We start from the raw sequence: 23,935 nt of genomic DNA on the forward strand, positions 1-23,935 counted from the left end.
AGCTGGGTGGGTAATTAAGACTTTTCTATGCATGTTTTGAAACAGGATCCAGTAAATTCACAGCTAAAAAGTCAAAAAAATAGGGTAGGTTAAGCATTTTAAGTCTACCATGTTCTTACTTGCAAGATACAAATCTTTCAAGCTCCTTCTGAGGCATCCTGCTGGAAGAGGGGCCATAAATCACCGAATACCTGACTTTTGTTGTTCAGGACACTGCAAAATCCAGGGAAAGGTGTTTAATGAACATTCTTTGTGTTCAAAGCATTTCAGTAGCTCAGCTCTGATATTGTTTCAAAACTGTTTTCTCAAGGCCCTCCAGCACATGGTGTTATGAAAAAAAAGTTGCCCAACTGGTTTCAATACATCTTTTCAGCACTGATAAGGAAAAGTTCACTGAAATAATTCTCAATAAGAGAGATGTAGAATATACCTTGCTTAAGGCTTTCTGGTTGAATTCAGGTTTTAAGGAGACCTGTTGCTTTCTTTCTGAGCTCAAGAAGCCTCTTTCAGAGCTATTAGAAAAGCACAGGGATGTGTCACAAAGTGTGCAGAAGAAAGTCTATGTCACATCCTGTTAACAGTGTCTGCGTTTAAACCTGTTTTGTAAGTGCAGTGAGTGGCTGACAGGCTCCAGCTGCAAACAGCTTTGAAACTACATCAGCGGGTTTCAAAAGCAAGCCAGACACAACTCTATTTTGGTTCCTAAAGGTGAAACACTCAATAAACAGCAGGTTTTCCTTAATGAAGTAAAGATTTAATCTTGAGACTGCCTTGCTTAACAATGCCATCATTAAGATGGTAATGGACTTTGAGGTCCCTATTCAGCCTGGTATGGCATTATACCTTTGCTGCTATTGTTTCATACCGTTCACGCAGAAGTTTCTGCAGCACAGGCTGGGTAGAACAAGACATTAACCAAGGAAATGAAATCTCCAAAATAACATGTAGCTAAATCTTTAAATTGGTGTTAATAGGGCCAAATCTGTCCTCACCCTGAAGCCAGTCAGTCACTTTAAGAGGATGCAAAATAGTTCCCCTGCAAGGTGGAAACAAGAGGAGCGAATAACTTCATTAAAAATATGATTAGAAATGATGGTTTTGAAAGACAAAACATCCTAAAATTGCCCAGAAAGGACGTATTTTGCTAAATTTTGGCCTCATAACATGATTTGGTAAAGTTTTGTTTTGTTTTGTTTTGTTTTGTTTTGTTTTGTTTTGTTTTGTTTTGTTTTTTATAGCCAGGGACGTCGACTGAATACAGTTAGAAAAAGCCCCATTTAAATGTATTTTCCCCCTCCTAATTTTCCAGGGTATAAGTTAAAGCAAAAGCAAATCAAAAATATTTTGCAGATGGACTCAGGTATCAGAGCTGGAACTTTTCCATGTTTCCTTTTCCATACCTTTGCATTAAGTGGCCTCTCACTGCAGACTAGGCCTGTACCCAAATCTTGGCAGTAAAGGACTAGTCTGGGATGTCATAATCAGCTCCTGTTCAAAGAAGCCACAGGTGAGTAGATCTTATTCCCTGTTATATCTAAGTTGTGCTTTGTGCCACGTCATATTATTTGGTCCTTCTAGGGACCTCTAAGACATCAACATAGATTTAGAGCAGCATCAAGGTCCCTGCCATTTACCCTTGAATTGAAAGGCCTTTGCCAGAGCCAAGAATAACTAGAAAGTAACAACTTTCTGCCCACATCTCGCTCCTTACACCATCCCTACAGAAAGGGGTGAGGGGAGTAGACAGGAAACACCAAGCTTCTACATGGAGCACAGGAGGATTTTCCTATAACTGTTTCCATAAGGCTTAGCATATCCTTTGCTTGTCCACAGCGGCATAAAAAAGGCTCAGCTTGACACTGAAGTTAGACCCTCCCTGCTAGTAAGTGAAGAAATGGTTGGTAACACAACTGCTTCTTCTTTGTAATCATAGAATCATTTTGGTTGGAAGAGAATTTTAAGTCCAACCATCAGATCCAACCATCAACCCATCACAGCCAGGTCACCACTAAACCATACTCCTCTGCACCACATCTACACGGCTTTTAAATCCCTCCAGGCATGAGGACTCCACCCCTTCTCTGAGCTGCCTGCTCCAGGGCTTGACAACCTTCTTGGGGAAGAAATTGATCCTAATATCCAGCCTAAACCTTCCCTGGCACAACTTGGGGCCATCTCCTCTTCTTCTAGATCTTGTTACTTGGGAGAAGAGACTCCCCCCCACCCTGCTCCAACCTCTTTTCAGGGAGCTGCAAAGAGTGAGAAGATCTCCCTTCAACCTTTTCTTCTCCAGAATAAAAAGCTCCAGCTTCCTCATCAGCTGCCCATAAGACCTGTTCTCCAGACCCTTCACCATCTTTGTTGTCCTTCTCTGGACCTGCTCCAGCACCTCAATGTCTTTCATGTAATGTTTAATGTTGCTTGCTCCCTCTGTCCCGACACCATGACCAGTTCCCCTGCACACAGAGAGCAGACAGAGAGCTCACCATCAAGCTACCACCTTCAGGACAAAACCTGGTACTGTGCAGGCACTTGGCACAGTCAGCACAGGCATCTCTGCCTGGCATCCCCCAGCTATGTCCAGAGCTGCGGTCACCCTGTAGACCCCCAAGCAGGTCCTTTGGGCTAGCAGATGAGAAGAGTCTGAGAGGGATTAAGGCAGGGACCGGCAATCCTGTCTACAGAGAAAGTCCCTTTCACTTCACTTCCTAAAGACTGCATGAGGCACTCAGTGCCGTGGTCTGATTGATTAATTAGGGTTTGGTGATTGGTTGGACTTGATGATCTTGGAGGTCTCTTCCAACCTAGTTGAATCTGTATGTTCTGTGTGTTTAGTTTTTCCAGCTCATCAGGTTGCCTCTGCACATACGGAAATATGCTGAGAATAGGTAAGACCATCAAGACCTTCTGTTGCAGTCCTGGAAGAGGAAGCTTCCAACCTGATATTTTCACCTGGTAATGAAAAGCCTTGTGAGAATCCCTCTGCCCAGATTTGCACGGCAGTAGAGGCCTGTGCAAGCTAACAACATGAAAGATTGTGTCCACTGCTCGCTCTGCACTGCCAGGAGAGTTGGCAAAACAAAGTCACGTTCCACAAAAACTAAGCATGACATACCTAAGCAATTATTGATCTTAAAATTGTGGAGAAAGATTGACTAAATGTTTTGCATGACTGGAGGAAATGGGCTAGATTAATCTGTGAGGTGTGACCCAGGCCCTCTGCTGTAAAGGAAAATAAAAGCTTTGTGGCCCACAGCACTTAAACCATCACTGGTTTCTCAATTTTTTTGTCTTGAAACAGGAGTAGTGGTACAATAAATTAGTTATATTTACCAGAATTTGCTTAAGTCCATATTACTTCTATTATTTAATTTGGTGTTTAGTAGAAAATGATTTGGGAAATTAATTTGGTGAACTATCTCAAAGCAGAAAGAGTAATGTTCATTGTGCATCCTTCAGTTGAAGGGCATGGATGCTTTTAAAGACTAACTTACAGAGATGAAAAAAGCTAAGGGGGTGCTTATTTATAGCAATGTCTGCTCAACAAATAATTGAAAGGAGTAAAAGGAATAGCTGCACTGTTTGCTCCAGTGATGTTTGTTCTCTTAATAAGATGTACACACACACACACACCCATTCATTGTCTGGCTGCACACCTATCTGCTCCGTGGCTGGCACTGACACACTCAGTATGTCCACTCACTCCTGATGCATCTGCGAGCCTGGCAGCTCAGTTGTCCTCTGTTGATCCTCAGGCTGGGAGCAGAATCAGTCCCATGTACAAGTGTGTAGCAACCCTTTTTTAATTCAGAATAGCAGTGTTGTAGAAAACCCATGACTCTGGAAGAAAACTAAAGAAAGATATATGTCACAGTACCTATCTTCTGTGTCTTTTCAGTTCTTTATTCTAACTCTGAAAAGTGATTCCCCACCCCTGTGAATAAAGGTGTGTTTCTCTGTAAGAGGAAGATGGAAATCAGACAGTAAGAACTGGAGGGAACAGGGAGAAATGCTGCATAACTGGGCCTCAAGTTGAAGATTTTTCACTTGTTCTTTTAATTTGTTTTCCACTTTGAAAGTATTGAATTTGGGGATTTTCTCTAGAAGCAGGGTTGATGGGTTCTCCCTTTCAATATAAGCAACAAAAATTCTTAATCTGACGTAGCAATGCTGGAAAGAAGATGGGTGCAAACTTAAGGTTTTGAGTCAGCATTCACCTGTCTTAACTTTCAAAAATTCAAGCCATCAAACAAAAAGTGCTTGCATGCAAAAGAGCTGCAGATTTTTGGGAGAGCTCTGCACTTCATGCTACATCAGCAGGGCAGTTTGTTTCTCTCATTTCCTCAGTAGTTTACAACAGCTAGGGAATAGATTTTGAGAGTTTTATTGCATCAGGAAATGTAAAAGTTGTGTACTTAACTAATACAGTTTGTTGGGATGTTTTTTAAATGTTTCCTGACATGAATGCAGCCTATACAGTTTCAGCTTCCTCCTCCTCCATTAGCAAGGCTCACCTATGATATTTACTGCATCATTGCATCCAAGCCAAACTTGGTTACTGCGGCAACTAAGTTTTTCTTCTCAAAGGGTCACGGGGAAACAGATCCTCCAGGATCCCCTAGTAACGACTGGGGAACATCAACAGTGAAATGCCTGCTTTTCCATCTCTAAGGCAGCGCCTCCTGTGCCTGCAACAAGGGGGGCAGAGTCTAGTTACATTCCTGACCCACTTTCACATCCCTCCCTCCTCCTCCATCTCCTCCTCCCTCTCTAAGCACAGCAGCAACCAGCAGGGCAGCAAGGAGCCTCCATTTAGCAAAGCCTCACACACCCGCAGCCACCAAGCCCTATGCTGTCTCCTAGCAAAGCAGCAGAAGTGCAGGTTTCCCCTGAAGCAGCGTGCAGGGAACGAGGAGGGAGAATTCCCTCTCACCACCCTGGCTGTGCAGCTATGGTGCTTCTGCCTTTTGCCCAGCCCTTTCCTGCACCCACACTGAGGCATGCACCCTCACTAAATACAGGGTAAGGCTGTTCCCTTTTCCTCCACTCCCCAGCCGGCCAGCCACACTCAGACAGGCATTTAGTTTCCCCTCCAACACCCCTTCCAGTATCCCCTCACCTCCAGGTTAGCCTGTCTGCCTGTCCTGCTCCCCTTCTCACCCACTTCCTTTATGCAACCCCGCCATTCCTCTCCCACTCTCATGCTCCTGGGGCTTGTCCCTTTCCCCATATATTGCAAAATGTCCTCCCGCCTCCCCGCACGGCGGGCAGGTAGATGAGTAAGAGGAGGGAGTTCCTGACTGGTTTTGCATCCCCACAGCACCCATCTGTTACCCTTCGAGGGACACTCCCTTTGCCTGCGGGTGGCTGAGAGAGATTTCACCCCACGCCAGGGGCAGCCGTTACTCCCACATCCCACCTCACCCTGGCCTTGTGCCACAGGCAGGCCTCTTTGGGAGGGGGGGGAATACAGACAGGTTTGGGGGAGCCCTGATGCTTGGGGAGGTGCCTCTGCTCTGCCCTGGTGAGACCACACCTGGAATATGGTGTCCAGGTTTGGGCTTGCCTGTTCAAGAGAGACAGGGGTCTGCTGGAGACAGTCCAATGGAGAGCTACAAGGATGACTGCAGGACATGAACATCTCTCCTCTGAAGAAAGATTGAGAGACCTGGGGCTGTTTAGTCCTGAGGAGGGAAGGCAGAGAGGGAATCTTATCAATGTCTATAAATATCTGATGGGTGAGTGCCAAGATGAAGGTGCCAGGCTCTTTTCAGTGGTGCCCAGTGATAGGACGAGGAACAATGGGTACAAGCTAGAACACAGGAGGTTCCACCTCAACACGAGGAGACACTTCTTCATGGTGAGGGGGAGGAAGCACTGGAACAGGCTGCCCAGAGTGATTGTGGAGGCTTTCAAATCCCATCTGGAGACATTCCTGTGCAGCCTGCCTTAGGTGATCCTGTTTCGGCAGGGACCTTGGACTCGACAATCTCTAGATGTCCTTTCCAACCCCAAATATTCTGTCATTCTGCCATCCTGTGCAACCATGTCCTAGGGTTGAGCATGTCACCCTGAGGTTACCAGCACTTGGAGTGTGGCTGGGCCTGCAGAGGTCTTTGGAGGGTGGTTGGCACCCTGGGGGTGGATAAGTCCTGGCACCAGGCCTTGGCCTTACCTGTCTCCCCTCAAGGCATGGGGCTACCCCTGAGGTGAGGAGAGGGGACATGGCTCCCAGCATCCCCAGGTCCCTGAGCAGGTGGGTAGTTTGAGAGCTCCCATCTCAGCAGGACCTGAAGGGGAACATTGGGCCCTGAGAGCACTGGCTGGGAGAACAACTTGTGGGGCCAGGGGGCACACGCCAGCCTACTCGTGTGGCTGCAAGAGATGTTAACGGAAGATGTTTTGGGGGTTAGATTTTTTGGTTTTTTTCTTATTGCAAAACACCAGCTATGACCATTAGCACCTGCAGGGGAGCCCTGGTGTGGGCCAAGGAAGTGCTCCTGTCCCACGGTGTTAAATAACTACCAGCCTGCAGACACAGGCTGCGGCTGCTCCAGGAACAAACAAAGGCAAAAAAAGTCCTGTCTCTTCCCCTCCCCATGGGAAGGAGCCTCAGTTTTAAAATTACTACTTGGATTTCATGTGCTGGTTTCCCAGCCCACTGTGTGCCTTTTTGTCTTTTTTTGGGGGTGGGGGGGGGGTGGGGGATGGTGAGGGTGGTGGGGTGGGGGGGTGGGGGTGAGAGGAACTAGAAACAAGAATAAAAATGGCTGTTTAATTTCTGAATGCAAAAAGTGGCTGCTTAAAAGATTGTTCGCTGTTCTTTGTGCTTGTATAACTTAAAACCACCTGTTTTCAAGTTTGGGCTTGATACATACTTCTCCTCCATTCCTGTAAGCACTTCAGCACGTTACACACATGCTTATGTCTGCAGAGTCAGGGGCCTGGATCTTCAGTGTCACTTAAAGCCTCGGCACTGTACCACGTTTACAAAATTAGTTGCAGAATAGATTACTAATGATTCGAAACAACATGACACAAAACTGGTATTTTATTTCCATCACCACAGAAAATGTGGTTTTCCAGATACTCTCTCTCTCTCTAAATGTTCATGTAGCAGAGTTCTAGGTATGGGGCATATAGTACACTTGTATTCTTAATTATGAACTTTGAACTAAATGCTCATACTTCTCAATCAACCTAATGGTTTACACAAAAAGGGCTCAAAAACATATTTATTATAGACATAAGCTGTAAATTAGCATATGCTGTCCTGTGTGCTACCAGCACTAAGCTTGCAGCTGTACCTCAAGCATCTTTAAACCTTTCACAGGTATTTCTGCACAACAGGGAGTAGATGCATAATGCTAGCGAAGAGTTACATTCCTGCAGGGTGTTTGTAAGGACATGAGGTTGCACACCCTCATTTCTCTCCCTGTTAAAGCTCTTTCAAGCACTGGGCTACCCTACATCACTTGTGACCAGGACACCAACAGTGTGAGGTGGTCTTGTCACTGGCAGATTCTTACGTGGAAATGAGCAAAAAAAGTTGAGAAAGTAACCAGGAGAAACCACTAAGAAAACAACAAATGCAGAACAACAGCAGTGATAGATGTAAAAGCTACTAAAACTATTTTTGAGCACGGTGTTTTTCACTGAGATAACCAAATCTTGTGGTTGAGATAAAACACACTTCTGAATAGGCAGCAGTAGCTCTGCTGCAAATGCATTTTTCTCCTCTTCAGAGCTTTTCAAGAAATTAAAGAGCAGTGACTCTTTGCAGTGCTGTTTGATAGATTATTATGTAAATTGTAGCACCCCCATTCCTAATGTCAGAAGACATGAAACAAAATTCTAAGATGTTTAATGAGTGATTATTGACGAGTAACACATGCCTTACTCTATAAAACATTTTTGCTTCTTACTAGGCTTACAAAAATCCCATCTAAATCACAAGCTGCAAGATATTTCCAGTAGCAGTGGAGAAGAATGTATTGTCTTGATTTACTGCATAAAATAGCTTTGCAGTAATTGTTAGTGAACATTTATTAATTAAAAAGCTTCTTTGGGGAGCTTTTTATAATAGTTCCTAAAGGTAATGGGGAAAGAGAGGTGAAATTTTACGATACAGGTTGGCACAGACGGCAAGTCTAGCTCCAACTGCTCCAGTTTCAATGTGCTCTGCCAGGGGTGTATTTTCTGTATTGCAAGGCACGTTTAGGGTTGCTTGACCCTGGTCAAGCACTCTCCTTTGGGGGGGTTCACATTATGGCTAAGGAGTGGTTTGCTACAGAACAGGTACTGAAACATTGTTAGCAAAGCAGTATGTAGGAGGTTTCAAAAGGCTTGGAGGAGCATGGTGAGGAGGCTGTCCTAGGTTGCTGGGACAGCATGAGGAAGCACGCCAAGGGCAGGAGCCAGCAAGCAGCCCAAGACAGTTACTTAAGATGGCCTTTATTCAGGCACCTACTGCAGCCATAAAAATAGACTTGCGAGGGAATATCCTGGGAGAGCCTGAGAGAGCAGCACAGCGTGGCATGAGGAGGAGCCAGGCTGCAGCTAGAAAGGTGCTCTCTGTCTCTCTCCACTTCTTCAGTGGCTTCAGCCATTACACTGTGGGGTGAAAGCCTTGGGGTTGAGGACAAGAAAGCCCATCAGACATGGAAACTTTTGGAGGTGTAGATGGGAGAACAGGAGGCAAATAACTACAAACAACCCCCTTTTTATACCCTTTATTTCAACACAGATACTAGAACAAATCTTTCCTGTGAGCAGCACAGCCTCATTTTGGGGGTGACCTTGCTGGGCTTGCTTTGCAGTGAGGCTAAAATTGCTCAGCTTCACTTTTTATTTTTTACCTTGGGACAGGTCAGAAACATTACCCTGAGGTAACAAAAGCTGCACCTTTCTGCACGGCAAAGGCAGGGCCTTGCTCTGCCTCAGCCATCTCTCTCTGTAATTGGAATTTCAGCAAGTGCCTGACTCTAAAATGAATGTTGCACGGCATTCCCAGGCATGCCCCACCTCAAATGCCAGCCTGATCTTCCTCCCGGCCCCAACACAGCATCAACAGCCTTCTCCTGCCTGGAGCAATGCACAGCAGCTTTAGTGAAAGGCTCCCTGCTCTAGAGCTACTGATTCATGCTGTCTCATCCGCAAGCAGGGAGATGTCTGCCCCATCTCGGGGCCCTGGGTAAAAGGAGTAGTTATACAGGCAAAATTTGTGCTTGGAAAGAAAGTATTTTTCTTTCTCTTCTGGCCCTGTTCTTGAAGATTTATGTGACCAGTTTATAAACTCCTCTTAATTGTAGAGACAATGTATTTAAAACTGATGTGCTTCCTGTAGTGTTGCACGCGCTTTGAATGTTATACGCCTCTTGCCCTGTCTGCATTCACAGCTGGTTCTCAAGCATGTGAAAACTCAGGCAAAAGACAACACACTTGATGCTGATAATTACATGGAGTAAACACTGCCGGGACTATAACCAGTCTCTAGATCTGAGTCAGTGTTTTCGCTGCTGAGCTAAAGAAGCAAGTCCACGATGTGTGCTCATCTTATAGCCAGCTAAAGTCCCTGCTGCACATATTGCTGATTTCTGTACATGCTACATGGCACAGAGCCAAAGAATCATCACACAAACAGGATTTTATAGCCAGTGTTATTTAAGGATGGGCAAACTGTGAAGCTCCGAAAGTTAATGATTCCAGCACACTTTCAATTAAATTTTATTGTCGAGCTGTATTTCAGGGTACTAAAGATCCCCTGTGATGACAAGGAGGAGTGTGTGAGAACAGGCGGCAAATACAGTATGCATTGTTATCCTCCCTGATTTATAGATCAGTGAACCACCTATCTGGATAACAAGTTGCTTTGTTTCTCTCATGTTAGATGGAATTCATCTCGGTGTTGAGTTCCACCCCCCTCCTCAAAGGCATTTTAGCAAAAAATTTTACACTGTCAGGCATCGTATTGCACCCAGGATACATCTGCATCCCTGCACAGAGTTATAGAATACCCTGTCGCCACTGAAGGTATCGGCAATGCTCCTGCAAGACAATCTTGCTACAACCTGGTAGAGAATGGAGTTAAAAGTATTAACTACATCTTAATGACTTACAGAAAGAACTCCTGGCAGGATATTGGTTTTGAAAACGCAGGCACAGATTGAAGTCTACACACCATAAGTTTAAAAGTCTGGATTAAAGTAGGCTGTGATGACCAGTCAAAGTGCTAAAGGCTGGCCTCTACTGTGAACAGCAGGTCCACCCTCTCAGCTTCTTCCCTGTCCCTCTTGAAACCACAGGCGGAGTTGTGAGGCAGTTAACTGGCAGCACTGGCTGGCAGCTGGGTTTTACATACCTTTCTCCTTGCAGAGGACACGAGGCTGGGCTTCTACCCAGAAACTGGCTGATTTAGAGGGACATGCTATGTTTGAGACTCTTTCAGATTTGACTGCAATTGGACAGTGGATTTTAAGGGGATTACAGGAAGACTGAGGGAAACCTAAGGGAAAAAGCCCAAACAAATCCAATCTGAAACATGCATTTTGGAAAGTACTGGTAGAGCTGGGACACAGTCAGGTGCCCTGTTCTAGCTGGCAGCTGAGCGAGGTGGCTGCTCCGATCCATCTCCTTCTCTGCTCTCTGCCCCAGCTTACTGCTCCATTGGCTGTGCTGATTCAGCTGTTTGTCTAGCTACCCTTTCATCCAGTTCTGTGAAATGAAAAGAAGTGCTTTTCAGGGAGGATGTATGGTGCTTTTTATTTTTAACCCAAAGGTCCCTAATAAAATCTTCAGAACTCAGCTACACAAACACTCGATTTGGTGTCACAGGACAGCAGAGCTAAATCTGAGTGTATGAGGGCCTATACCAAAGGGCTCTGCATAAGGCTGCACAGAGGTATGTCCATTATTTGAAGTGACAAAGAAAAGGTCTTACATTTGTTCTGGTGTTCCTCAAGTCTGCCAAGACCATAAAGTGACCTTACACCCTCCTCCACAGTGTGTGCAGCTACTGGCTGGTCACTCTGTGGTTGGCTGTCATCTTCACCACAGAGTATTCATCACTGTAGCACCTTTGGACCCGCCAGGTTTGGCAGGCTTGGCCTAGACTGGTTTTGGCCAGTTAAGCTGTATCATACCAATGTGGGAATTTAAATAATGGCATGCCTGCACCATTTAAAAGATGTAAAATAGAACCAAACAGCCATAGAACTGTTTTGGTAGGAACAGACCTTTTAGATCATCAACACAGCATTGCCAGATCACCATGAAATGATGTCCCTCAGCACCACATCTGCACTACTTTTAAATCCCTCCAGGGATGGGTACTCTGCCACTTCATTGGACAGTCTGTTCCAGGGCTTGACAACCCTTTTGGGGAGAAATTGTTCCTCATGTCTAACCTAAACCTCCATTGGCACAACTTGAGGCTGTTTCTTTTTGTCCCATTTCTTGTTACTTGGGAGAAGAGACCAACCTCCCCTGCACTCTAACCTCCTTTCAGGTAATTGTAGAGAGCGCAAAGCTCTCCCATGAACCTCCTTTTCTCCAGGCTAAACAATCCCAGTTCCCCTTAGCTTTTTCTCATATGACATGTTCTCTAGACCCTTCCTTCTGGTTCTCCAACCAAATTCATTGTCCTTTGGACACACTCTACCACCTCAATGCCCTTCTTGTAGTAAGGACCCAAACCCGAACCCACTATTCCAGTATTCACCAATGCCAAGTACAGGGAGAAAGTCACTTTCTTAGTCCTGCTGGCCATACTATTCCTGGTACAAGCCAGGGTGCTGCTGGCTTTCTTGCCCACCACATTTAAAATGTTAGGCATGTTAGTGCTGATGCATTAGGCTCGTCGACATGTGAAAGCTGGCACGTGACAAGCCAGACTATGAATGTCTTGGACACTGTCATTCTGCACTTTGGCTGTATAGATGTTCATGCAGGCTGTGGCAGAAGTTACCATCTCTAGCTTTTCCCTGGCACTAGATGTTCCTGGTGCTTCAGATCCAAGGAGTAGGCTGTGGGGTGGCCACTCCCTGTCTTGTATTGCATGGTAGCTTATAACATTGAAATAATATTTCATTCAGACTGAATGAATGTGAGAAGCATAAAGAAAAGTTCAGCAAAGCAGAACTGAAGGGACCTTAACCACAGACTGGGAGGATATCCTTTCCACCAGCACCTTAGCTTGGGAGGATGTGTGTCTTGTAGCCCAGCTCCTTAAATGTTTATTACAGAGAGACACGCAGGTTATTTGCAGCATAAACCACACAGCTCCTCCTTCGGGCTGGCATCGTGCTCCAGCTAATAGGGGCAGCTATTCTGGTTGTCTGTGTCTGCTTAAAGCAGTTAGACATAATATATGTTCATACTAAGTGGGAAAGTAGTTCACCCCTCTTTGAAACTCAGGGAAAATACTTCATCGCTGACTGCAAAACAAGAAAATCTTCATGGGGAAGTCTTCTGCTGAAACCTAAGTGAAACTTTACCCTTGGGTTTCTTATTGCTGCCTCCTAAGTCACCACATCCTTCTCTTTGTTGCTATCACCTTTCAGTCTAGAAAGTGGCAGCAAGCTACAGTATTCAGCGGCAAGGGAGAAGTGGGTCTCTGTGTGGGGAAGGGATGAATTTATGGAGGAGTGACTTGTTGAAAGCAACATACACTGAAGGGTCCTCCTGAGGAGAACATTTCTGGTGTGCTGCAACTTTATGTTTCTTCCCTATGGTTCCTGTGGAGACAAGCCCCATGGAATCTGAAGATCTGGCTTATTTTCCTGATCCTGCAACAGATTTCCTGTCTTGCCCAGCCATGGGTAAGTCCTTTAGGTTCACATTTTCAATCATGGGCTTTAATTTTAGCCCTGTAGATCGAGACACCCAGAAACTGCCTTGCACATATATTAATTTCTTGCAGCTCTAGCCAAGATGAACAGAAGCTGCCTGTGCATAGATGCGACTTAGGAAAAACAAGGCCAGCTCTGTCTTATTCAGCTTGCTCGTATGTTCAGTGGAGATGATAACACCTGCCCAGCTGGAGACACATCAGGCTGAATTAATTAATGTTTGTAAAGCATGTGAAGCAATTAATTGTTATTATTTTTGAGCATTATTTGCAAATGTAACAGAGGAGAGTGCACTGAGCATTGTTTCTCTTGTTTTGGTGGTTTTATTGGATTCAAATATGGATAAACATTACCTCCTTCAAAGCAAGCTTGCTGCCCATAAAGAATTTGGTTTAGCTTGGAAGGATCAGGGCATGAGATTTTGGTTCTTCTCACTTGTTTATGAGCACAAATTTGCTGCACATAAATCACTGCAGGTCAGAACATTGCTGTTCCCTTAGCACAAGGTAAAAGAGCACAGAATTGCACTTTAATGTTGTGCAATTGGACAGGATTTGGCTTGTCCTGATTTTGTATTTGGAGAACTCAGGCTGCCCTTTGTGCTTGATGTTTTACCTCTTTTTCTCTTGAAAGTCCAGTGGAGACATCTGACTAGGTGCATTTGCATCCACACCCCCCCTGCATTTTGTCTGTGCTTTGTATTTTGCTGAAATTGAAGTACAGCTTCCTTCTCTTTTGCTCTCCGTGGGACTTCCCGATGTTTCACCAGGCTGCAGTGTGATGAACTTCTCAGGCTGGCACTGATGCTGAAAGAAACAATACTGTTTTCATGGAATCATAGAATGATTTGGGTTGGAAGTGACCTTAAAAATCAGGTAGTTCTGCCTGCATCCTGCCATGGGCAGGGACACCTTCTGCTAGACCACATTGCTCAAGGCCCCATCCAACCTGGCTTTATACTTGCCTTTTTGTTTTCTTTATACTTGTTCCCACGTATCTAGTCCAGAGCACTTGGGGCTTTAAGGTAGACCAGAGCAGGGAAGCAACCTGGGACAGAAAATAACCTTTTTTTTTAGTTTTTAATCTATTTAATTTTCTGTGGTTTGATTTTGTGACGGAACTGAGCAGCAAGGTAAGAGCAGAAGTTGCAGAGAGGAGTCAAGGCCTGAGCCTTAAGCTGGGCTTGCATGGTGATGTTTTCAGAAACTCAGCCTTGCTATTTGCCTCACTGTGTCTCTTCATCTAAGTGCCACTATCTCTTGGTGGTGGGGGTTGGTGGCAATAAATTAATGTTACTCAGTAGCCAGCAAGCAATGGGGATAAAGACCCATATTGTGCCTTTCTGATCCCAAGGCTATCCTCCTCCCTCTTTCCATTCTTTGGTGTACTCAGTGGAGCTACCCTGATTCACATAAGCTAACAATCTGTTTGAGAAGAAACAATTAGGCCCACAGAAGTTGTTGACATCTTATTTTCATTTCTTTCAATGGCATAACGGGTACTCTGGTCCCGCTCGTCCTTTTGTGTTCTCCATCCCAGGCATTCCTCCCAGATGCATAGAACCCATGAGGATGAGAACAGAACAGTGACCCTCCCAAACATTTTGAACCAAGAGACTGTTAAAGGCACTTAGTATTTCTCACAGACCATCATGTGGGCTGCTGAGCAGGCTATTAATTGAAAACACAGTGTGTTTCACCACTCAGACCAGGTTGCTTCCCTCTGAGCCTGCAGTGCTGGTAATCACTGAGATGAGCCATTGAGCCCAGGGAGGACAGACTGCGGGTGCAGGAGGTCATAGGAACAACTCGGGCGTCTCTTCCAGGAAGTTGAGTGCATGCTCCCTGCTTCTTCTTTCTCTGTGTTCTTTCAGAGTTCATCTCAAATCAGACCCTGAAAACAGCATCCTGCTGAAGAGGCAACGGCCCTAGGAAGAGACTCCTACTATAAAAAATTCTGCAGGGGCAAGATGCCCCCGACTGACAAAGATTGATCAAGTGGCTAGTCAGATCCTTTTTCACTTTGATCTGGAAGGAGGGAAGCACAGAATGATGGAAAGTTTTCAGGTGAAGCTGAAGTTAATTTATTTTATTTCCTTTTTCTTTTAAAGTGCTACAGACTGGACAGAGTCATTCTACATAATGCAGTGCCAGTAGAGACAAAAAGAAAGGAGGACTCTCAGTACCAAGCAGTCGTTCCTGAATGCAGTGTGCTACAGATTTATGCTCTATGAGAGGTCAGATTAGATCATCACTGTGGAAAGGAAATCTATCAAATGTATGTCCTGGAGGTATGGGAGGTTCTGCAACAAGTCTTCTGGGGCAGGGTGAATCTCTGGCCTGAGATCCACTTTGGAGATCAGAGAAGAGAGAGGGAGATACTCGACCGTACTGCCAGTCTGTGCAGAACCTGGGGGACTGAGTTGTGCCGCTGAGGATGAAGATTTGTTCAATGGTGGGTTTGACTTTCTGACCATCACAGTAAGTCACAACACTTGATTAAAACACTGCTTAGTGTAATTACAGATGTAACTTACTCCTATGCTGGGACTGATGCTGTTTAGTATCTTCATCAGTGATGTGGGCAGTGGGAGTGACTGCATCCTCAGCAAGTTTGCAGAAGACAGCACTTTGAGCAGTTCAGTTGACATGCCTGAGGGATGGGATCTGTCCAGAGGGACCTGGATGAACTTGAGAATTGGGCTTGTGTGAACATAATGAGGTCCTGAACATAGACTGGGGCCATCCTCTGGTATCAGTACAGGCTGTGGGATGCAGGGATTGAGAGCAGCCCTGCTGAGAAGGCAGAGGTACTGGAAGGCAAAAAGCTGGATGTGAGCAGGCACTGTGTACTTGCAGCCCAGAAGCCAACCAAATCCTGGGTTGTATTCCCAGAAGCATGGGCAGCAGGTCAAGAACAGGTGTTTTGCCCCTCTGCTGTGCTCTGCTGAGACCCCACCTGCAGCACTGGATCCGGCTCTGGAGTCCTCAGCATAGGAGAGACAGCAGTGATGTCGGGGCTAGAACAACTCTGCTGTGAGGACAGGCTGAGAGAGCTAGGGTTATTCAGCCTGGAGAAACGGCGGCTCCAGAGAGACCTTCTCGTGGCCTTTCAGTACTTCAAACGTCTGATAAGAAAGATGGGGGCAGACGTTTTTGCAGGACCTGTTGCGACAGGACAAAGAGTGCTGATAAGCGCCAGCAGAGGGCGCTGCACCGTGCGCAGCGCCAGGCGTGGGCGGGGGGAGGAGGGGCCGTGCGGGGGCGGGGTCGGCACCCGGCCGGGGCTCGCAAAGCGGTGAGAACATCACCCTGGGAGTCGCATCCCGGTGAATATCTGCCGTTGTCTACGCCTTTCGGCCATTCCTCCTCGCCACATCGCACACTGGGTGTAGTTAGTGCCGGGTGTCCCGCAGCTCTGGGAAAACAATCCTTATAAAGATATCTCTTTGCACAGAGAAGATCCCTGGGAGTACAATCTGGAATTGAAACGAAACCTTCCTGGAAAAATAAACCCCAGGGGGTTGTTTCCTGTTAATCTAGCAAATTGTCTGTTTTGCTGCAGTTTGCAGTGTCCAACCAGATACGGCTGGATACCTCTTTGTCTTCCTTCCTCTTTGTATCTCCAGTCTGGGGGGAGAAAAAAAAAAAAGGGGAAAAAAAAAGTTAGTTAAAAGAGTAACATCTGTGAGAGAAAAGGATGAGGCGGGCCAGCCTCAGGAGATGGGAACACAGAAGAGCTATTCATTCAGACATCCAGTTGCGCCTCACCCTGCTGGATTATAAATTGGACACCTTCTTAAGAGTTGATCCTCCAGCAGCCTCGCCCAAGGCTGTGCTCACACTCTCAACCAGTGCCTCTTACTGGAGAAGCACATGTGCAAGGAGGGCAGAGGATGTCAGGCACCCTGGCTGTGCTCTGGATTGGCAGTTTTACAAGGCAGAGTTTTGGAAGGAGGTTGGTTTTCACTAAAATTTGGGTACTTTTGTGCTGCTGCTGCCTTAGAAAATAATTAAACTAACTTCCCCCCCCCCCCCCCCCCCCCTTTTTTTTCCCCCCTTTTCTTTGTTTTCTCAGTTGTAACTTTGAAATGCTGGTATAATGTGACAAACCAAATGATGCTGGAACCACCCCTGGAAGAACCTGATGACATATAACCCCACCACCACATAGGCTGGGACTGGGTGTCTTCTATGATTCCATGTTTCTTTCTCTGAGGGTTTCCTTGGTCACATACTTCTTGTCAGATTAGCCCATTGGGTAAGAAATTTGGGCAAGATGTCAAGATCAACGGTCATTGTGGTGGAAATTTCACAGGAACTTAACAGATTCATCAAAGTTTTATCCTCCCTGGCTGGACTTCCAACCTTTTTGACCTTTACACACCTTTTAACCACTTGAAAAGTTATCCAACTGACATTTAAAATGCACAGATTTACTGCCAGTTGTTGTCAGAAGGCTGCCACGTATCCTTCAAGGTTTATTTTTGCACAGAAGAGAACAGGATGGAGCATTATAAACCTGTTTCAGTGTCTCTGAATAGTATCCCTGCTCACACATATGTGCTTTTCCTTCCAGGCAAAACCAGCTGGTGGGGTTCATGCAGTGCTGGATGCATTATGAGGATTCTGCATTTATTCTGTATAGGTACATGGATGGTTGGCTCCCCTGTTGAGGTACCTCTGGTTTACTTTCTTTAGCAGGCAATTTAAACACATTCAGATATATTGCAGCTGAGCAGTGTGCTCCTTCCCTGTGTAGCAGTAAGTTATGGACAAAGATTCAGGTGGGTTTCAGTGGTGTCTTCTAGACCTTTGGACTTGTTATGCATCTCAAATCATTGTAAAACAGGTCTTCCTTCCTTCCTTCCTTCCTTCCTTCCTTCCTTCCTTCCTTCCTTCCTTCCTTCCTTCCTTCCTTCCTTCCTTCCTTCCTTCCTTCCTTCCTTCCTTCCTTCCTTCCTTCCTTCCTTCCTTCCTTCCTTCCTTCCTTCCTTCCTTCCTTCCTTCCTTCCTTCCTTCCTTCCTCCCTCCCTCCCTCCCTCCCTCCCTCCCTCCCTCCCTCCCTCCCTCCCTCCCTCCCTCCCTCCCTCCCTCCCTCCCTCCCTCCCTCCCTCCCTTCCTTCCTTCCTTCCTTCCTTCCTTCCTTCCTTCCTTCCTTCCTTCCTTCCTTCCTTCCTTCCTTCCTTCCTTCCTTCCTTCCTTCCTTCCTTCCTTCCTTCCTTCCTTCCTCCCTTCCTTCCTCCCTCCCTCCCTCCCTCCCTCCCTCCCTCCCTCCCTCCCTTCCTTCCTTCCTTCCTTCCTTCCTTCCTTCCTTCCTTCCTTCCTTCCTTCCTTCCTTCCTTCCTTCCTTCCTTCCTTCCTTCCTTCCTTCCTTCCTTCCTCCCTCCCTCCCTCCCTCCCTCCCTCCCTCCCTCCCTCCCTCCCTTCCTTCCTTCCTTCCTTCCTTCCTTCCTTCCTTCCTTCCTTCCTTCCTTCCTTCCTTCCTTCCTTCCTTATCACTCCTTAGAGGTTGCTGGATACCTTTATGAATCTGCCTCACATTACTTTATGAGCTCATGAAAATGAACACAAGACATCTTCAACATTCTACTCTTGCTTTTCCTCTCTTAATTGTTATACAGGACACTTGTCTGGTAAAGCAACATGTCTGAATTCATGCTCTGTGTGTGTGTGTCTGTGTTTGATTCCATGTGATCTACCACCCCAAAAAAGGTATAAGCAGCAGCTGATTTGGACAAAACCCACAGATCTCAAAGTGAAGTTCCTCTAAGGCTGAAAGACAGAGGAAGATGGGTACACGAAAGAGCCTGCTTGTACTCGAGGCATCAAGGTCCTTCCAGCTGAGCTCACCTTTTATCAGCGACCAGAGAATCCCAACTGGAGTGTGCCCTCGGAAACCAGGCTTCAACCTGTCTGCCACTCAAGGACTACTTGTTCCTGCTGGTGGGTGTGGCACTATTAGAATAGAGATGGGAAGGCTGGGTTGAAAAACTGGAGTTTCTCTTCTGTTCTGTACTTCAGAGATTTCTGGTTGTCTCACACAGGTAACCAGGAGTCTGTAGTTGTGTCCTAGGCAGGAGGGAATGTCTGTCCCTGGCACACACCCCCTTCAAATTGGGTGTTTATTTGGTTACAGAGCAATATAACCGTCAGATTTCAACATCATACTAGAAGAGTGGATGTCCTTAAACCTGAGGTCATGAAGGCTCTGAAAGCAAAGGCAAAGCCTTGAATTTAAGCTGGAATTGAGCGATCAGCAGAGCAATGAAAAAAGCTGCAGCTTGTTTGGTGGACTTGTGCTGCTGAAGGATTCTTGCATGGGGTGTCCTCTAAACCCACTAGGTTATAGGGATCAGCCCTAAGGCCAAATTCAATCTAGCAAATCATCTGATCAGAAATAGTGCTGAAAGACTGAGGGTTTTGCAGCAAGTTATTGGGGTTTCCAGGATGAGTGAGTTCAGGGGAACATTACATTTTCAATTAGTTTTAAAGCCAGTAATAGAGAGTGGATGACATTGTGGAAATGCAAAATCCTTTCCTATACCATCATCAGCTCAGTCTCCTGTGACAACTCTGCTTCTGCCAACTTATCTTCATTCATTTGCTGATCTCAGCCAAGATCTTGAAGAGATCTGTGAAGGTTTTATTAGCATAGGAGGTGAAGATGAATTAGAGATGGGTGTCACGTGTGTCCTGCTGACAAGCCAGTCCATGGTGCCACTGAATCTTCTGTAGAGGCTTTATATAGATAGGGAACAGGCTGGGCAAAGGGAAAGAATCTCGTGTTGTTCAGCAGGTGGAAAAGGGTTTGGACACTAAGGAAAGAGCAAGTGCTTATCATAAATCTCTGGAGTGCCCAAGAGATTTATGTAAGGGTGGCTGAAGATGGACTAGTTCAGTTCCACAAGGCTGTGGACAGACATTTATTTCTCAACAGCTGAGCTGGTTGGAGATCTTGTGGCCATTCCAGATGCTCTGCTATTGCCTACACTCCTTGCTTTGCTGTTAGAAAAGGTGGTCCAAGGTCTTCCTAATCTGTCACATGAAGCCTCTCAGGTAGTTTTAAGTGGTGACAAAGGTTATATTAGTTAGCCCAGCTGACGTTGCTTTACCTTTTTACCTTTAAGAGAGAGGTCCTCATTTGCATGGCCTTATGCTGAGTTTTAGGAGGAAGGGTGAGAAGAGTAGCAGGTTTCAGCTTTTCCTGCAGATTGTGTGCACAGTCCCTGACAGTTCCTGCATTGCCTCCTACAGGTCTGAAAAGGGGTAAGATGTGTATGGGACTGGGTACTACTGGAACAGACTGTTACTCTTAGTGTGCATATATACTTGGATATTTTGTGCCTAAGCCTCTGTGTAAAACAAGTGTGAAGAACTTCTTTGTTACAAGAGTCACTAAAATGGAGTGTTTGGAGCTGTGTCAGCCTCCTGTGCAAACAAGAGCTCTCTCTAGGATGGGTACACAGTATGGTGGAAACCCAGGTAACTAAGTCTTCATTATTATCCAAATTTACTACTGAGGTGTTAATTATTATGTCAGTGCCACTGTGGTTAAAGCTGAACCAGCCATTTATCATAAAAGCTTTAAGAATATCCACTTGGGGCAAAGAAAGAAGCTGCTGTTCTCAAGGAATTGTTCAGAGAAGGATAGCAACAGACAGAAAAGGTGTGTTTTTTAAGACAGCTTGGAGTTTCTAAAGGGTTTCCAGATCCAAAAATAAAGAACTGTTGAAGAACTCTTGCTGCATACTCAGACAAAATGGAGCAACCTCTAATGCTGTGTGTGGCCTTGTGGTAAACATGTCTTTGTGTTGCAGTGCTTTAACATTGAGAGCTGGAATTAGCCACTGCTATGATTTTCAGGTAGTGAAATGTGCTCTCCATTACTGAATGGTCCCCTTCTGGGGGCTGGTGGGACCCCCGGAGTCTTCCCAGCATCCAGAAACAACCTGCAGCTTTTCTGAAACATGGAAATGAGCACACAAGCGTAAAATTCTCCCAGGAACAAACCTGCCTTTTCTTGTCAGCTTGCTGATTTATTGTATGACATAAACTTGTAAAAATGGGCCACCCTCATGTCTGAGTTTGGCTCTAAATTTACTGGTCATCCTGTTTCTGAATTGGCCCAGGATGGAACATCCTACCTTAACAGCAGTCTGAAGCTCTAGTGGAATTTGGCCTTGGATACAAACTGAAGGCACTGGCTCTACTCTAAATAAAAAGGACTAGGTCATGAGCTATTTTGGGGTGATGACTTTCAGACAAGAAACATAGGGCTCTATAAGTTTTTACTCTTGTCAAATACATCTGGATGCTGACCTACTTCCAGTAGATATTCTGAAAGTACTTTCATCAGCTCAGAGCCAAATAACCCCAAAGGAAAGGTGGAAACTGCAGAACAACTGGTGTTATTCACAGTAAACACTGGTGGTAGGCTTTTGTTTGTGTGGTTTTGTTTAGGGTTTTTTTTGGTTGTGTTTTGGTTGTCGTTCCCCCAACCCTGAATATTCTGCTACTCTAATTGTTGCTAATGCTGACATAACTTCTGTCATGGCCTGTGATGAATAGCATAGGCAGTGCTGGGTCAAGATAAGAGCCAACAGCATGTTGGAAAGCCTTCTCTAAATATGAAGCCCTACAGGTCTGGCTTTCTTGTCAGAGAGGTGGTTAAGGAAATTGCCAGGCCAGGAACCATTTCCACAGCTGCCAAAGCTCTTCATCACCATTGCCACCTCCTCCTTCTGTTCTTTTTTTGCTATTTACTTGGCTGTACGAAGTATAAGGATAGGAATGTTTCCAGTTCATGAAGAGTGTGGTTATAAGGGACTGGAAGCAAAAGAGGAAGTGCTATGCTAGGACTTTATTGTCAATGGCACAGAGTAGCAAGCACTACCACATGGCTGACATCAGTGAGAGCTGGCTGGGGGTGGTATCCTACCTGGAGCATTCCCTCTGTGCTCAGCAGGTGAGGGTAGGAGGGTTTTGTTGCTGTGTTTTAAAGTAAGAGCATGTTACACCTTGGGAGCTCAAGCAGTCTGTGAACTTCAGTTAAGCTAAAGCTCTGGACTGTGTGAATTATTATCCTGTTGTATCGAGGAGCAGTTTGGTTCATTAACATGCCCCAGGAAGTTTTCAGCTTCACCAAGGGTATAAATGGAATCTTCTGGGCTATAATAAAAGGAGTTTTCTTCCTTGTAACATGTTTGGCCTACCTTTTCTTTGGTATTACCCCATCTCCCCCTGATCACTGGGTGACATCTGTTCTCTCTGACTTTTGTACAGCATCCAAGATGTATTGCGTTTGGTCCAAGATCTCACTTTTCATTTCTGACTTTTCTGACTCTTCTTATTCCATTTCAGTCCCTGGTGATTCCAGGAGGCTCATCCCAAGCCTAGCTGCTGAGCCCTTGGAAAGAAGGGTGCTCCCTGACAATGTATCTTACAATGACATGGAGATTTCTGTGGACTAACCACAGGAATGGTCACAGTATCCTCCACTAAACCCAGTGTGGAGGATGGCTATTGCCACCCACATGCTTCCTGCAATTTGTGCTTAAACACAGTGTTCTTGACTTGCTGTCTGTAGCTGGTATGTAAAGCTGCTTTCTGTACATTTAAAGCTGCTCCCCCTGCCCTCCCCCCGAACTGGCTTTATTTTAGTGTTTGGGGATTGGTGTTTAAAGTCTTATTTAGGGTCAAGTTAAAATAAAACATTGCTTTTCACAGAATCTCTGACTGGTGGGGGTTGGAAGGGACCTCTGGGGGTTATGTAGTCCACCCCCCAGCTAAAGCAAGGTCACCTAGTGCCCAGGATCACAATGTCCAGGCAGTTTTGGAATCTCTACAGGGAAGGCTCCACAACCTTTCTGGGTAGTTTCATTCAGGGCTCTGCACCACCCTCACAGCAAAGATGTTTCCCCTCATGTTCAGATGGAGCTTTCTGTGATCCGGGTTGTGTTTGTTGCCCCTTGTGCTGTTGCTGGGCACCACTGAAAAGAGTCTGGCTACATCCTCTTTCTCACACCATTTAGCTATTGATGATCATTAAGAGGATTCCCTCTCAGTCTGCTTTTATCTGGGCTAACCAGTCCCAGGTCTCTCAGCCTTGTCTTGTCAGAGGCACGCTTCAGTCCCCACAGCCTTTCAGCCTTGTAGAGTCTGCTGAACAGTAGTTTATCATCCTACCTCATACTAAAGATTGATCTACAAAAAATGTCACAGACAGAATTGTACTCAAATTGCATTTAACATTTGTGCAGAGGGTGAAAATTGGGGCTTAGGTTTGGTCTTGTAGAGGTTTTCTTTATACTTTGTAAAAGAATTCCATTTGGCAGACTTTAGAATCTTCAGGGTTTTTTTTTACTCCCAACTCTTTTTTTTGGCTGCTGTGGATGAATTAGAAGCTTTGCTTTTGAGTTTTGCAGTTTACCTAACATGATGCAGGCACAATTACAATGAAACCAGTTTTGAAACAATGCTACCTTGCATTTAAAATGTGATGGAAAACATTCCAGCATGGCTGGAACTCTTGTTTTCCTGACTTTCTTAAGGGGGAAATCCTGGCTAAAGCAGATAGATTTGGTGATGTGTTTTGATTCCAGCAGAGATTATTCTTCCTGGTGGATGGAGAAGAGCAGCAGCAGCAAAGCTCTGTGTGTAGAGCATAGAGAGGAGCAATCCAGTATGCCTTCTGTCTGGGGGAAGGAGGGAGGAAGGGAGGAAGAAGGATGCTTCCTTCCTAGCACTTGGGGCTGCTGGCCAAGAATGTGAGTCTAAATTCAAGCCCAGCCAGTGCTGTGCCAGATCTGGAGAGTTTGGAGTCCCTCTGTCCAGGAGCTTGCAGTAATTGTGAGAGTTGCCAAATGGGATGTGTGGCATCCCTCTAATATATCTGATGCACGAAAACTGGTTTCTGCTGAGCTCACTGTGTGCCCGAGGCAAAAGTACTTCTGATTCCCTACATGATGCACTGATCACCAGGCTGCTGTTCTCCTTAAACCCGACTACAATGGCAACTGAGGACAGCCTCTCGCCTCTGGTCAGGCTGAGGCAGATGGCACACACAGGGAGAGGGAAAATGGTGAT

The 23,935-nt window shown here is 45.7% G+C and overlaps 1 long non-coding RNA gene across 1 annotated transcript; it reads left to right on the plus strand.

Annotated features, from left to right (window-relative positions):
• The first annotated feature begins 12,604 nt into the window (after positions 1 to 12,604).
• Positions 12,605 to 22,343, plus strand: LOC137453615 (uncharacterized). The gene is made up of 4 exons (XR_010990421.1): positions 12,605 to 12,818; positions 14,959 to 15,302; positions 17,427 to 17,524; positions 18,563 to 22,343. It is a non-coding gene; the product is annotated as an uncharacterized lncRNA (long non-coding RNA).
• The last annotated feature ends 1,592 nt before the right edge of the window (positions 22,344 to 23,935 follow it).

Source organism: Melanerpes formicivorus, unplaced genomic scaffold, assembly GCF_026170545.1.
Source record: "Melanerpes formicivorus ecotype bairdi unplaced genomic scaffold, bMelFor1.0.p_v2 SCAF_69, whole genome shotgun sequence".
Lineage (NCBI taxonomy): Eukaryota > Metazoa > Chordata > Aves > Piciformes > Picidae > Melanerpes > Melanerpes formicivorus.